The sequence below is a fragment of the Ranitomeya variabilis genome, chromosome 2, assembly GCF_051348905.1.
Source record: "Ranitomeya variabilis isolate aRanVar5 chromosome 2, aRanVar5.hap1, whole genome shotgun sequence".
Lineage (NCBI taxonomy): Eukaryota > Metazoa > Chordata > Amphibia > Anura > Dendrobatidae > Ranitomeya > Ranitomeya variabilis.
This window is the reverse complement of record NC_135233.1, coordinates 544,896,503-544,912,903: the sequence shown is the minus strand read 5'-3', so window position 1 is coordinate 544,912,903 and position 16,401 is coordinate 544,896,503.

The window sequence follows — 16,401 nt, the reverse complement described above, 5'->3', positions numbered from 1 at the left end:
ACCGCCCACGGCCACGACCTCTTCCACCAGACTTCCTCATTGTTTGCAAAACGTAACCAAAGTAACGGTATTTGTTACTGTAAAACAACTTATAAGGTGAACTCAAACTTCTGTAGGATTTATATATACCTTTATAGGTGGCTGACACTGAAAGGAAAATCAGGCCCAATGTTACACACTAGGTTTTCTGTGCCCCAATAATTTGAGACAGATGGCACACACAGGACCGGCACTCAAGCAGAAATGTCAATCTTAATCTCCCACAATTTTTTTTGTTTTCAGGGAGAATTTAAAAAAAAAAAAAAAATTCCCAGTATGACACACTAGGTTTTCTGTGCCCCAATAATCTGAGACAGATGGCACACACAGGACCGGCACTCAAGCAGAAATGCCAATCTTAATCTCTCACAATTTTTTTTTTTTCAGGGAGAATTAAAAAAAAAAAAAAAAATCCCAGTATGACACACTAGGTTTTCTGTGCCCCAATAATTTGAGACAGATGGCACACACAGGACCGGCACTCAAGCAGAAATACCAATCTTAATCTCCCACAATTTTTTTTTTTTCAGGGAGAATTTAAAAAAAAAAAAAAAAAAATCCCAGTATGACACACTAGGTTTTCTGTGCCCCAATAATTTGAGACAGATGGCACACACAGGACCGGCACTCAAGCAGAAATGCCAATCTTAATCTCCCACAATTTTTTTTTTTTTCAGGGAGAATTTAAAAAAAAAAAAAAAATCCCAGTATGACACACTAGGTTTTCTGTGCCCCAATAATTTGAGACAGATGGCACACACAGGATCGACACTCAAGCAGAAATGCCAATCTTAATCTCCCACTATTTTTTTTGTTTTCAGGGAGAATTTAAAAAAAAAAAAAAAAAAAAAAAAATCCCAGTATGACACACTAGGTTTTCTGTGCCCCAATAATTTGAGACAGATGGCACACACAGCACACTCAAGCAGAAATGCCAATCTTAATCTCCCACTATTTTTTTTGTTTTCAGGGAGAATTTGAAAAAAAAAAAAAAATCCCAGTATGACACATTAGGTTTTCTGTGCCCCAATAATTTGAGACAGATGGCACACACAGGACCGGCACTCAAGCAGAAATGCCAATCTTAATCTCCCACTATTTTTTTTTTTTTCAGGGAGAATTAAAAAAAAAAAAAAAAAGGGACTGTCCTACAATTACTATCTCCCTGCAGTAATCTCAGCAAGGTATGGCAGGCAGCAATAACAAGCAGTGGACAGCTGCACAAAAAAAAACAAAAGTGTGGACAAACAAACAAGATAGCTGTGCAGAAAGGAAGGAACAACAGGATTTGTGCTTTGAAAAAAGCATTTGGTTTGCACAGCGGCATACACACACAGAAACGCAGCTATCAGGGAGCCTTCTAGGGCAGCCCAATGAGCTACAGCGCTGAGGAAAAAAAATGTAGCTTCCACTGTCCCTGCAAACAAAAGGTGGTGTTGGACAGTGAAAATCGCTACAGCACAAGCGGTTTGGGGGTGAATGTACCCTGCCTAACATAGCTCCCAACTGTCTCTCATTGTGCGGGATTGTCCCGGATTTCATGCTGTGCCCCGCTGTCCAGCGCAGGACGCTGTGGTCCCGGACACAGAGCAGGAGAAACTCTGCCACGCCCCCTTTTGTTAGGCCATGCCCCTTCCCCTGTATGTTCCTGAGTCTCCCAGCGTCACCGTTCAGAGAGGGGGAGAGAGAGGGGACACTTGTAGTTTGAGGTATGTAACAGCAGAGCCTGGGTGCAATGTAAGCAGCTGCCAGCAGACCAGTGTGGACTGCTGACAATGCCTGCTAGTATAAATCGTGCGTGGAATGAGTCTGGGGCTGAGCAGGGAGGGATGGACACTCACAGCCTCCCTGTTTGCCTCGGCTGCTCAGTGCTCACAGATCGATGACTCACTGACACTCCAGTCAGTGCATTTCAGAGGAGGAGAAGGTGACGACGCTATTGTGGCTGCTTTTTTCCCCACGCAAAAAAGGGCAAAGCCAAAGCCCCTGTGACAGTCTGACACTATCATCATGTGCTATAATGAGACAGCAAATCATGGCACAATTAAGGTGTGTGTGCGAGGTGTATTTAGCGGAGCCGTGTGTGTGAGGTGTACAGAATGGAGCCGTGTGTGTACGAGGTGTACGGAGCGGAGCCGTGTGTGTACGAGGTGTATGGAGCGGAGCCGTGTGTGTGCGAGGTGTACGGAGCGGAGCCGTGTGTGTACGAGGTGTACGGAGCTGAGCCGTGTGTGTGCGAGGTGTACGGAGCGGAGCCGTGTGTGTACGAGGTGTACGGAGAGGAGCCGTGTGTGTATGAGGTGTATGGAGCGGAGCCGTGTGTCTACGATGTGTACGGAGTGGAGCCGTGTGTGTATGAGGTGTATGGAGTGGAGCCCTGTGTGTACGAGGTGTACGGTGTGGAGCCGTGTGTGTACGAGGTGTACGATGTGGAGCCGTGTGTGTACGAGATGTATGGAGCGGAGCCGTGTGTGTACGAGGTGTACGGAGCGGAGCCGCGTGTGTACGAGGTGTACGGAGCGGAGCCGTGTGTTTACTAGGTGTATGGAGCGGAGCCGTGTGTGCGAGGTGTATGGAGCGGAGCCGTGTGTGTGCGAGGTGTATTTAGCGGAGCCATGTGTGTGCGAGGTGTATGGAGAGGAGCCGTGTGTGTGCGAGGTGTATGGAGAGGAGCCGTGTGTGCAATGTGTAAGGAGCGCAGCCGCGTGTGTAGGAGTAGCTATGTGTGGCCATTATATGGTACGAAGTATCATGTGCAGCCAATATACAGTATGGAGCATCATGTGCAGCCAATATACAGTATGGAGCATCATGTGCGGTCATTTTACAGTATGGAGCATCATGTGCAGTCATTATACAGTATGGAGCATCAAGTGCGGTCATTATACAGTATGGAGCATCATGTGCGGTCATTATACAGTATGGAGCATCATGTGCGGTCATTATACAGTATGGAGCATCATGTGCGGTCATTATACAGTATGGAGCATCATGTGCGGTCATTATACAGTATGGAGCATCATGTGCAGCCAATATACAGTATGGAGCATCATGTGCGGTCATTTTACAGTATGGAGCATCATGTGCAGTCATTATACAGTATGGAGCATCATGTGCAGCCAATATACAGTATGGAGCATCATGTGCGGTCATTTTACAGTATGGAGCATCATGTGCAGTCATTATACAGTATGGAGCATCATGTGCGGTCATTATACAGTATGGAGCATCATGTGCGGTCATTATACAGTATGGAGCATCATGTGCGGTCATTATACAGTATGGAGCATTATGTGCGGTCATTTTACAGTATGGAGCATCATTTGGGGTCATTATACAGTATGGAGCATCATGTGCGGTCATTATACAGTATGGAGCATCATGTGTGGCCATTATACAGTATGGAGCACTGTGTGGCCATATTTTTTTGTTTATAATTATTGTATATGAAACAGTGTGATCAGCAGTGCTAAATGGGTGTGGTTGGGATGTGGATATGGGTGTGACTAGTTATGAATGGGTGTGGTCAGAGGCGTGGCCTAAAATTTGCCGCGACGCGCGTTGCGCGCCGCTAACTTTGTCCCTCTTTCCCATCTTAAAAAGTTGGGAGGTATGCCTAACACTATCCCTGCTTCTGACGAAGCAGCACCTCTCCCTACGCTCAGATCAGCAGCAGTAAGATGGCGGTCGGCGGGAACGCCCCTTTATAGCCCCTGTGACGCCGCAGAAAGCAAGCCAATCACTGCAATGCCCTTCTCTAAGATGGTGGGGATTGAGATCTATGTCATCACGCTGCCCACACTCTGCGTCCACCTTCATTGGCTGAGAAATGGCGCTTTTAGCGTCATTGAAACGCGACTTTGGCGCGAAAGTCGCGTACCGCGTGGCCGACCCCACACAGGGATCGGGTCGGGTTTCATGAAACCCGACTTTTCAAAAAGTCGGCGACTTATGAAAATGACCGATCCGTTTCGCTCAACCCTAATCATGACATCACGTGAGCTCTAGACTGAGGTCATGATTTTATGGTAGAGAGTGAAGACACCTGTGATATGAAAAAGATTGGACGCCTGTGAATCAAAACCAGACCTGAAAGACCAAGTGGTTAGATGAACGCACACACAAAGTGTTAGTTTTTTAATTTTAAACTCTACATTTATTATTCTCCGGGTCTTGAGAAATCCAGGGCACATTAAGGCTATGTGCACACGATGCAGATTTGGTGCAGAATTTTCTGCACAAAATCTGCACAAAATCTGCATCTTCTGGCAGAAAACGCAGCTGACAATTCCTGCATTTTTTTATGCGTTTTTAATGTGTTTTTTATGCATTGTTCATGCGTTTTTAGTGTGTTTTTTGCAGTGCAGTTTTGGTGCAGTTTTGTAGTGCGTTTTTAGTGCATTTTTTGTGCGTTTTTACTACCAGCCCGCAGCCGCTCCAGAAATGGCGCATCTCCAAGATGTGCCAAATCTGGCGCTTAGCCTCTCTCTTCCCACTCCCGTGTAGCGGTGGGATATGGGGTAATAAGGGGTTAATGTCACCTTGACATTGTAAGGTGACGTTAACCCCAGTTAATAATGGAGAGGCGTCTATAAGACGCCTATCCATTATTAACCCCAAATTACTGAACACAAAAAAAAAGACACAGGAAAAAGTATTTTAATATTCTAAATTTTACCAGACTTACAAATCCCTTGATGATCTGTAGTCTTTTCCGACGTAGTCCATTAATATCGAGTGTCCCACGACGATCTGCCATGGAAAACAGCCACACCAGGAGATGTGACTGCTCTCCATGGCTGCCAAAACACACTGACAGGAGCTAAAGCTCATGCAGTGTGCCTGCGCATGCGCGCGAGTTTACCGGAGTTCAATGAACTCCGGGAGTCTCGCTTTACGACACTGCTGCGTGAGAAATTTCACGGCAGTTCAATTGCCGTAAAGTGAGCTCCCGGAGTTCATTTAACTCCAGGAAACGAACGGGCAGCTCCGATACACTGCAGGAGCGATTAACTCCTGCAGTGTATCACCGGAGGACGTCGTGGGGCAACCTATACTATGGATTACGACGGAAAATATATACAGTATATATATATTTTTTTATTTTGGGACAAGGATGATCGTGGATGGTGGCCTTCGGGGACGTATGTGGTGAGTATGTACTACATGTTATATGTGTGTTTGTGTTTTTAACCCATTGCAGTCAGTTGCCTGACGATGGGACAACTCTCCCATCATCACATTTCGATGGGAGAAGTAGTCCCACCCGACGAATGACTACAATGAGTCACTACTGACAGACAGACACACACACACACAGACACTATACATACCATTTCTACCATACGACTCCATTTTTGCTACACTCCGCCCACACACTTCCTCCACATCACTGACGTCACTTCCTTCTGCTGCGGTTTTGACACCCAAATCCACATAAAATCTGCAGATGGTATTTACATCTATAGTTTTTATGCGGATTTGACCCACAAAATGGGAGTCAATGGGTGCAGAAATGCTGCAGAACTGCACAAAAGAAGTGACATGCACTTCTTTGAAATCTGCAGCGTTACTACACAGATTTTTCTGCACCATGTGCACAGCTTTGACTTGTTTGGCTATGTAGAGATTATGTAGGAGAACTGTGCACTCCTGTATTAGTTTGTCAAAGACCCAGATTTATATTACTGAAACATTGCTGTTGATTCTGTATTCATTGTGACATAATAAAGTCACCTTCTGTTATTTGAGATTGATTGGGAAAAGGGATCATTTCATTTTTGCCATTATGCAACCACATGGTATTGAAGTGTGATACTGTCTCAACATTACTACTATTCCCACAAGACACCATAGACTTTTCTCTGACACTGAAGCCCATTCTTACTACAATTCAGTTAAATCTCCCCCATTATCTGTTTCGTCTACAGCAGACATGTCACTATTATAGCTCAAATCCTTGTAAAGTAACAATGTTTTGCTGCCCTCAAATTAAAATGGATCGAAATGCACAACTGACATTTATTGCTAGCATGGATAACATTGATGATATCAATTTAATAAAAGAGTGCTTGTCATGTCCCACGACTTGGGAATCATTCAGTATTGTGTTATCATTGTATTGTTCCTGTTATACTGCTATGCAATCAGGTTTTCCCCTTTTTGTGCATTTCTATGCACCTGTATCCTACAGTAGAGGGAATATAAAAGTCAGATTTTTTTTCCTTTAAAATTAGTACAAAACAATGAAAATCAATTGCAAAAATTACATTTTCTCTTCTTGAGATTTGGTCTCCCCAGGAATGGAACCCAAAATCTCTCTCATTGCAGTCAGAATCTAAAATAGGCTGGTGAGATAGTGAGAATTTTGTATGCTTGAAGTAGTATTGCAAACTCTAATTTAACAAGCAGATTATACTGGTACATAGCAATAAATCTGTATATAGAAGTGCATTTCTACGTACTTGTATTCAGTAGGGTAAATAAAAGATTTTTTTTTCATTTTCATCCTATAAAAATTACTTAAACATAATGAAAAGCAATTACCATAATGATCTCTTTACTCATTTAAAAAAAAAATAATATCGCATATCAAATACCAGACAAATTTGATGTTCCTGTAATCGTATAGAGCTACACGACACAGCAAACAGGTTTATGGTGATCGGTAAATGGTGTAAAATAATGTCTCGATTGTTGGTTTTTCTCCTTTAAAGCCATAAAAAATGTAATAAAAATGTAATGCTGAGGCCGTGTTCACATTTAGATTAAATGGTGATTTTTTTCTACACATCTTCTGCAGGTGTCCGCACCACATGACACAATAATAATCCTCTCAGTTTCTTGCATGTTTGCTGCTCGTCTTTAATGTATTTTCCCCCTATTTGATGTGTTTTTGTTGCAGATGTGAAGCAGCATTTTTAATAGTACAGAAAAGCTTTGATTCTACACTCAAAAGTTCAACAATGTTTTTCTTTTTATGCATTTTTTCGGCCTCCCATGAAAGCCTATAGAGAAAAAAAACACCAAAAATGCACAGTTCAAAAGCATCTTTAGATGCACCGAAGGCATGAGTTTTCATTTCATTTCATTGCTTGGACATGTCAACATGTAGCTTAAATGTTGTGTTTTTGGCACAGAAATTCTGCTGCTTTTACGGTAACTTTCCAAGAACAGTGGATGTGCTTTCAGGAAAACTTCACCAACTGTGTATCTAAAAATGGTGCTAAACTGTACAGTATTAGTGATTTTTTTCTCAGGAGCAGGGGTGAACAACATTTTTTTGTTCCAAAATCCATATTGTCATACTGAGCCAATCCCAATGTACACAAAAAATTGAAATGAGTACTTACATGAATAGATTACCATAACCACCACTGATACATGACTATATCACCAGAATCAAGTTTGGAGTATTTGCCGAGGATTTGGAGAGCGTCTGCTCCACAAAATAAGTGTGAACATATGCTAATTTACACTGAGTTTTGGAAGTAGAATTCTGCCAAATCTTGCCAGATTTAACATAGGCATAAAGTATGTTTTGGGTTGCTACATGTGTACAAAATCAGAACCACCATCAGCGTATGAATGAAGTACGATAACCCCATCAGTACATGAATGCAGCCCCAGAACCACCATCAAGACATGAATAAATCACCAAGCTTGTAAGTTTAGTACAGCGATCAACTGCAATGTCAGGTCAGCCCCAAGTACAATTGTATCGCATCAACCTTCAACTCCCAGTATGTCTTTAACAATGGTAAGGAGATAGTGGGGATTGTTGTTAACCGTTATCATCAGACTGCAGACCATAGAGTTCTGATGAGACACAGGCAGTATCACAAATAAATATTTACATCCAGGTACCTTATAGGTGACATCTTCTCTGACTTGAGTAATTCCCATCCTTTTTTGTCTCCATGTAGGAAAGACACCATGAGGAGAAATCATGCCTAGAGCTCGTCTCATCAGATTTCCCTCTTCTCTGTCTTCAGCAGCACATCCCAACATGGCATCCTTAAAAATAAAAGTTCTGTACCCCTGAATAAATAATTGCTGTACTTCCTGCACAAAATATTATTATTATTATTTATTATTTATTATTATTATAGCGCCATTTATTCTATGGCACTTTACATGTGAGGAGGGGTATACATAATAAAAACAAGTGCAATAATCTTAAACAATACAGGTCACAAATGGTACAGGAGAAATATCCCCCAACCCTGCCCCTCTCCAAAATGTCACCCCACACACACACACACACAGTGCCCCTCTGAATAAGGTTCTGCCCCTTACAAAACTGTGCAACTTTTTACTATTCCTCCCCCGGCTGTACTTGGCGTGAAGAATCTCTAAGAACTTCCACAGCTTTCTAGGCCCGACAAACACCGCTGTTCCTGCTCACTAGCTGCACATTTTCCTATCAAAGTCTATCAGTTCCCTCTGGGCTGCTCTAGCGTCAGCCAGACCCCGTCTGGTCTGCAGCCCTCCCTCTGCCCATGCCCGCGGCACCGTGATTCACTGCTGAAAGTGATGGCCTGTTGCACACATCTTTGATCACCGACCCAGGCACTGGTCTCTGGCCGGATATGCTCAAGGCTTCTTCAGTACTTGACTGTCGATGGGTGTCTCCTTGATCCGTATCAATGGGTGCTGGTCCTCGGCTGTTGACCAGCGTTGTTCAGGTCAGGAGCCTTGACCAGCATCATTCAGGTCTTCGGTGCTTGACTGTTGACTGGTGAAGTCTGAGCCATGACTAGCTCTGGTCTTCTGTTCATGACCATCATCATCTGAGTCTGGGCCTTGCTGGTACACGCAGCTCTAGTAAACTGTCTCAGATGCTGGAGCTGCAGCAGGACCAACTGTCACTTCCCTTGGCACCCAATCCTCTCCTGTTTTGGCGCTCTGGCCTTTTGCATCCAAAGCTGGCTTCGTCGCCATCACCTGATTTGGAGCACTGGCTAATTCCATCCCTCCTGCAACTTCTCTCCTCCAGATCAGTCCCGCAGGGTATTGTTCAGGCCTGGAAGCCACACAGCATGCAGCGTTTTATCCCCTGTGCTCCGTTCTCCTACAGCTACATGGATTAAAACCAGCATACAGTACATGAAAAAGAATGGCAGACTGCTCCTTTACATGCTGCAGTAGTCTCCCTACCATGCACACAGCCGGCTTATCTCCACATTGGGGCCCATTTGTCATGAAAAGCTGCATGATTACACCCAGACACTATGGAGCTATACTGTTTGGAATGCCTTGATGGTGGCCCAGTCCCCCACAAACATACACAGTCCACCGCTGGCAACAACTTAAAGGAGAAACAAATTCTGCTCTGAACACTGCAACGTGTCCTTAGTGATTGAGTGGAGATGGCGCTAAAAGCCTTTGGTGAGTGACTGAATGAGACAATGGTAGCTTCAGCCCACTCAGAATGTTGTGATGCTTAGAGCATGAAGAAACCTGTTTGATTAGCACCTCCTGAGAGGCATCTTGAAATACCTGAAGCGTGATGCTTATATCTCATTATGGCAGATGCAGCACTGATGGGTAAAGCACAATTCAAATGAATGTTCATAATCCTCCACTTTTGGCTGTGGCGATTGTGCCAGAATTAAGGAGGTGCTGCTGAAGAGATGGCCAGCAGATTTTGTCAAGATTTTGGAAATGCAGTATGTTGCCTGTTTTATATGTACACCTGCATTCTTACTGCCATTCCTATGTGGGGAACCATTTTACAACCAAGAGCAGCAACATACTTTATTTTATCTATATACAGTGACTTGCGAAAGTATTCGGCTCCTTGGAACTTTTCAACCTTTTCCCACATATCATGCTTCAAACATAAAGACACCAAATGTAAAATTTGGTGAACAATCAACAATGGTTATTTTGAATTTTTGGGGAAATTCAAAAACTGAAAAGTGGGGTGGGCAATATTATTCGGCCCCCTTACTTTCAGTGCAGCAAACTCACTCCAGAAGTTCATTGTGGATCTCTGAATGATCCAATATTGTCCTAAATGCCTAATGATGATAATTATAATCCACCTGTGTGTAATCAAGTCTCCGTAAAAATGCACCTGCTCTGTGATAGTCTCAGGGTTCTGTTTGAAGCACAGAGAGCATTATGAAGACCAAGGAACACAACAGGCAGGTCCGTGATACTGTTGTGGAGAAGTTTAAAGCCAGATTTGGATACAAAATGAATTCCAAAACTTTAAACATCCCAAGGAGCACTGTGCAAGCGATCATATTGAAGTGGAAGGAGTATCATACCACTGCAAATCTACCAAGACCCAGCCGTCCCTCTACACTTTCATCTCAAACAAGGAGAAGACTGATCAGAGATGCAGTCAAGAGGCCCATGATCACTCTGGATGAACTGCAGAGATCTACAGTCTGTCCATAGGACAACAATCAGTCGCACACTGCACAAATCTGGCCTTTATGGAAGAGTGGCAAGAAGAAAGCCATTTCTCCAAGATATCCATAAAAAGTGTTGTTTAAAGTTTGCAACAAGCCACCTGGGAGACATACCAAACATGTGGAAGAAGGTGCTCTGGTCAGATGAAACCAAAATCGAACTTTTTGGCAACAATGCCAAACGATATGTTTGGCGTAAAGGCAACACAGCTCATCTCCTTGAGCACACCATCCCCACTGTCAAACATGGTGGTGGCAGCATCATGGTTTGCGCCTGCTTTTTCTTCAGCAGGGACAGGGAAGATGGTTAAAATGATTGGAAGATGGATGGAGCCAAATACAGGACCATTCTTGAAGAAAACCTGTTTGAGTCTGCAAAAAACCTGAGACTGGGACGGAGATTTGTCTTCCAACAAGACAATGATCCCAAACATAAAGCAAAATCTACAATGCAATGGTTCACAAATAAATGTATCCTGGTGTTAGAATGGCCAAGTCAAAGTCAAGACCTCAATCCAATCGAGAATCTGTGGAAAAAGCTGAAAACTGCTGTTCAGAAACGATCTCCATCAAACCTCACTGAGCTCGAGCTGTTTGCCAAGGAAGAATGGGCAAGAAATTCAGTCTCTCGATGTACAAAACTGATAGAGACATACCCCAAGCGACTTGCAACTGTAATCACAGCAAAAGGTGGCACAACAAAGAATTAAGCTTAAGGGGCCAAATAATATTGCACGCCCCACTTTTCAGTTTTTGAATTTCCAAAAAATGTAAAATAACCAATACATTTTGTTCAACTTCACAATTGTGTTCCACTGGTAAAAAAAATTTACAATTGGGATCTTTATGTTTGAAGCATGATATGTGGGAAAAAGTTGAAAAGTTCCAGGGAGCCGAATACTTTCGCAAGGCACTGTACACCCAATGAAAGTTATCATTAGAGGCAAGTGAACCTCTCTAGGCTTGGTTCAGTTCATGTTTGCCGAACTAACTGCCGACAACATGAAAAATTACATTTATTGACCCAGAGTGGAAATTTGAAAGTGGCACAGCTGAAGTCAGCCATGGGCCATGCATGAGGTATCACGGTCTGGCCCAGCATATACAGCTTGGAATTGAAGTTTCAATGAGGACCTGGTGGTTAAGGGAGCGGTGTAAGCCTTCTTAGCTGGGAGACCTTATACGTCATGCAATACCTCCATTTTTTTTTCATTCCAGCCACACTCAGATGGCACAAATATCAATTTCATAGACTACTATTGATAGAAAAATATAACAATAGTAACACAGGTAGGTGACTGATAAATGGACCCACCTGTTATAATGGCACAGCAGCAGTCAGCCATGGGCCATGCATGAGGTATCATGGTCTGACCCAGCATTTACAGCTTGGAATTGAAGTTTTAATGAGGACCTGGTGGTTGAGGGGGCGATGTAAGCCTTCATAGCTGGGAGACCTCAAACCTCATGCAACACTTGCAAATTTTTTTTTTTACTCCAGACACACTCAGTTGGCATAAACATCAGTTTCATAGACTACTACTGATGGTAGTTGACTAAAAAGTAAGTGTAGGACTGCCTATCTGGGAGACCTCCTTACACAGACAACTCACCAGATGGAGACCCAACTTGGAGTTTCCACATTTCAAAAAATATTTGTCCCACAGCAATAAAGTGTCATTAATTTCGACAGAGAAGAAACAGTATAATTGGCCTCTGACACACCTACCACCACAGGCAACACACCAGATGGAGACCCAACATTGAGTCTCCACATTTCGAAAAATAATTATCACACAGAACTAAAGTGGCATTAGTTTCTACAGAGTAGAAATAGTATAATAGGCCTTTGACACACCCTCTACTACTAGCCACCCATCAGATGGAGACTCAACATGAAGTCTCCACATTTCAAAAAATTGTTGGTAACATTAGCTGCAGTAGCAACAGCAGGAACAGGAGACACCACAAAGATGGCACAGACTGCAATAATGCAAGATCAATACATGACACTAAAAAAAACACCATCGACTAGTCTGCATAATCTGCGACTGGGGTGCAAAAGTTATTGAAGAGCCATGACTTGTTCATTTTGATGAAAGTTAGGTGATCTACACTTTGAGGGGACAGCCGGATGTGCTTATCCATCAGGACACCATCAGCAGTGCTGAAGACTTGTTCTGAGAGGTTTGCACCGTTATCACACATGACCTTCCCTGGCTCCAGGTTTAGTGGAGACAGCCATTTTTCTCTAACACGGCCTGGATACCTGTCCTCAACTCTTGAGCTTTGTGACTGCAATCTCCAAATCATATTAACTTAAACACTGCCTGATTGCAGTGAGACATGGCTGCGCAGTACGGAGGTGAGGGAGATTCAGTCTGCACTGTTGGAACGCGCATCTTTTTAAGGGAGAGATTGAAGGCACAGGTGGAGGTCCTAGAGGAGGTAGAGGAGGAGGAAGCAGTGGAGGACCTTTTAAATACAGAGGTTTGGCCCACAAGCCTTGGGGATTCAAAAACTTGTGGAGCAGTCCCTTGACAGCCTGCACTCACAGCCACCAGTGTCACCCAGTGCCCAGTCAGCAAGATGTAACGCCCCTGCCCATGTTTGCTCGCCCAGTTAACCTCATCTTCCTCCTCCTCCACCTCCTCTGCTGAGCTACTCAGCTGTATACTTCTGGGTTCACATCAAGTAAGAACTACAACCTCATTTTTATTCTCTCTGTTCTTATGCTCCTCACTCTGAGAGTCACCCTCCTCCTCTTCCTGCCCTGACAGTGGCCTCTGGTATCTGAGTTTCATCAGGATCACCTCCACCCTTGATTGGTAACGTCTGGTGATGAGGGTCTGGATTCTGCTTCAACTGTACTTCTTCCGGCCCTGGATTCAACATGAAAAGATTTTGGACATCCGTGCAGATGCTTTCCTCTTCTGAACTCTGTGATTCTTCGGAGCAGACCTCTGATGCCCATGGAATAGAATGTGTGAACAGCTCTTCAGAATGGCCCATCTGAGGTTCCCCACAGTCAGTTGGACATTTAGACATTTTTGACATGGGGAGAAACAAGACTAATTGGGGCGCCACCTCTGAGGATTGTACTGTGTGTGATATTATGGTGGAGGAAGAGGAGGAGAGGCTACTTGATGCAGTGCTTGCCATCCACTTGAACACATATTCTTTCTGAGCTTCATCTACAAGGCACATCGCTGTGCGACTGCCAAAGAAAGAAAATCGACTAGGCTGGCCAGTAACAGATGTTGTACAAAAGAAAAAAAAGAGATTCCATCTACACAATCCAATCCGGTAACAAAAATATTCTTTATTGGAGCAGTTTAAAAAAGTTTAAAAAGGCCTTGAAAATAAAGAATAGTTTTATTACTGGATTTAATTGTGCCGATGGAATTTCTTTTTTTCTTTTGAATATGGTTGCTATTACCAGCGGATACAGCACCCTCCGGCTGAAATCTTGCTTAGAACTGAGGTCTTCAACGTGGTGGGCTCCACCCACCCCCTCCCCTTCTTCAATCCTTGCACACTAAAAGATGTTGTCAGTGGTCTTTGGATAGGACAAGACGGTGTTTGTTCAGTTGAGCTTTCATTCACATTAACACCTAACCCACGTACACCTTGAACACCAAGCCTATTCACCCTTCCACAACGATCTCACTTTTTCCCCACTCATGTTGTAAGTAGCCTTCCCCTCTTGTACCCTGCTGTTTCACAACCATAGGCCCGCAGCTGTCAGTCACCTGTCACTAAATGAACAATCACAATGTATTTTCTTAGATAATGTGCCTGAACAACACTGTTATGCCTAACAACTTTTTAAGTGGGAATCTAGCCTTCAGATTTGCCATTTAAACACAGTTTTAGCACAAACTATTTGGCGTAGCTAATGGGGCTTCTAAAGACTGCCACACAGTTTTTGCGCAATCTACTTTGATGCTGGAAGATTGATTTCACATAGCACAAGTTCACTTTCAACAGCACCAGCTCTAGCGCATGTGCAAACTGTCTGCACTGTGACACTGAGCAAATGGCGCTAGCAAAACAAGATGTCTGCTTTTTATATGGCCAGGGATATTTGACTTTGGCAACTAATCACAGAAGACCTTTTGTCATGATGTTGTGGATGGTTTCGGCGCCATGATTGGTTGCCAGAATCAACGCACTTAAAGTTAAGGGGGAACAAAAAGCATGTGTCACTCCTGTAATCTCTTCAAATGCTCCTTTAACCTGTCCACACCCCCTCCCCTCATCAGACACGTCCCCCTGTCACCCCCTCAACATACAGCACTAATATTTTAGGCAAAGTCATACAAAAGCATCAGTGGAAACACAATGATATACTGAACTGTTACCAACTTTTGCCGACATTTTAGATTGGCAAATGTTTTTCGAACATGTTCGCTCATCTCCAGTTATCATCTAACAACTACAAACAAATTTTGAAAAAAAAATTAATGTATAAATAAAGTATATTAAAATATTTTGCATCATTTATCTAAGCTTTCTATTTTGAAGCTAGGATAGCATTTCAGGTATTTTTCCTCCATGAACTGTATTTTCCTGGATACCATCGCATTGAAGCCTCCGGTTGTAGCTACATATAAATCATTCTGTGTTTAGGTTTGTGGATTGTTAATGTACAGAGGTTGGATTTATGGCTGCTGTGTTTTACAGACTGGTGGAAAGTAATAAAGATCATACATTACACTGCTTGAGCCTTCTGTACACAATTCACAGGCTGAGTGCAGTCTGTATTTTACTGCCTAATTCACATTGAAAAGCTGATCCATCTACTTGAATGAAACATCAACTAGTAAATCAAGACAAAAAATCACTATACTTCAGGCGGCATTTATGTCACTGAAATATTTCTGTGAAAGTAAAACGCAGATAATATAGATATAGGTAGCATTTTATGGACAATAGAAAATACATCAACTTATGAGTAGTGTTGAGCATTCCGATACCGCAAGTATCGGGTATCGGCCGATACTTGCGGGTATCGGAATTCCGATACCGAGATCCGATACTTTTGTGATATCGGGAATCAATATCGGGATTAATAGCAATGTGTAAAATAAATAATTAAAATAAAAAATATTGCTATACTCACCTCTCCGACGCAGCCTGCACCTCACCGAGTGAACCGGCAGCCTTCTTTGCTTAAAATGCGCGCGTTTACTGCCTTCCGTGACGTCACAGCTTCTGATTGGTCGCGTGCCGCCCATGGGACGGCGACGCGACCAATCACAACAAGCCGTGACGTAATTTCAGGTCCTGAATGCCTAATTCTAGGCATTCAGGATTTGAAAATTACGTCATGGCTTGTGATTGGTCGCGTGCCGCCCATGTGACCGCGACGCGACCAATCACAAGCCGTGACGTAATTTTCAAATCCTGAATGCCTAGAATTAGGCATTCAGGACCTGAAAATTACGTCACGGCTTGTTGTGATTGGTCGCGTCGCCGTCACATGGGCGGCACGCAACCAATCAGAAGCCGAGACGTAATTTTCAAATCCTGAATGCCTAGAATTAGGCATTCAGGACCTGAAATTACGTCACGGCTTGTTGTGATTGGTCGCGTCGTGGTCACATGGGCGGCACGCGATTAATCAGAAGCCGTGACGTCACGGAAGGCAGTAAACGCGCGCATTTTAAGCAAAGAAGGCTGCCGGTTCCCTCGGTAAGGTCCAGGCTGCGTCGGAGAGGTGAGTATAGCAATATTTTTTATTTTAATTCTTTATTTTACACAGTAATATGGATCCCAGGGCCTGAAGGAGAGTTTCCTCTCCTTCAGACCCTGGGAACCATCAGGGATACGGTCCGATACTTGAGTCCCATTGACTTGTATTGGTATCGGGTATCGGTATCGGATTAGATCCGATACTTTGCCAGTATCGGCCGATACTTTCCGATACCGATAC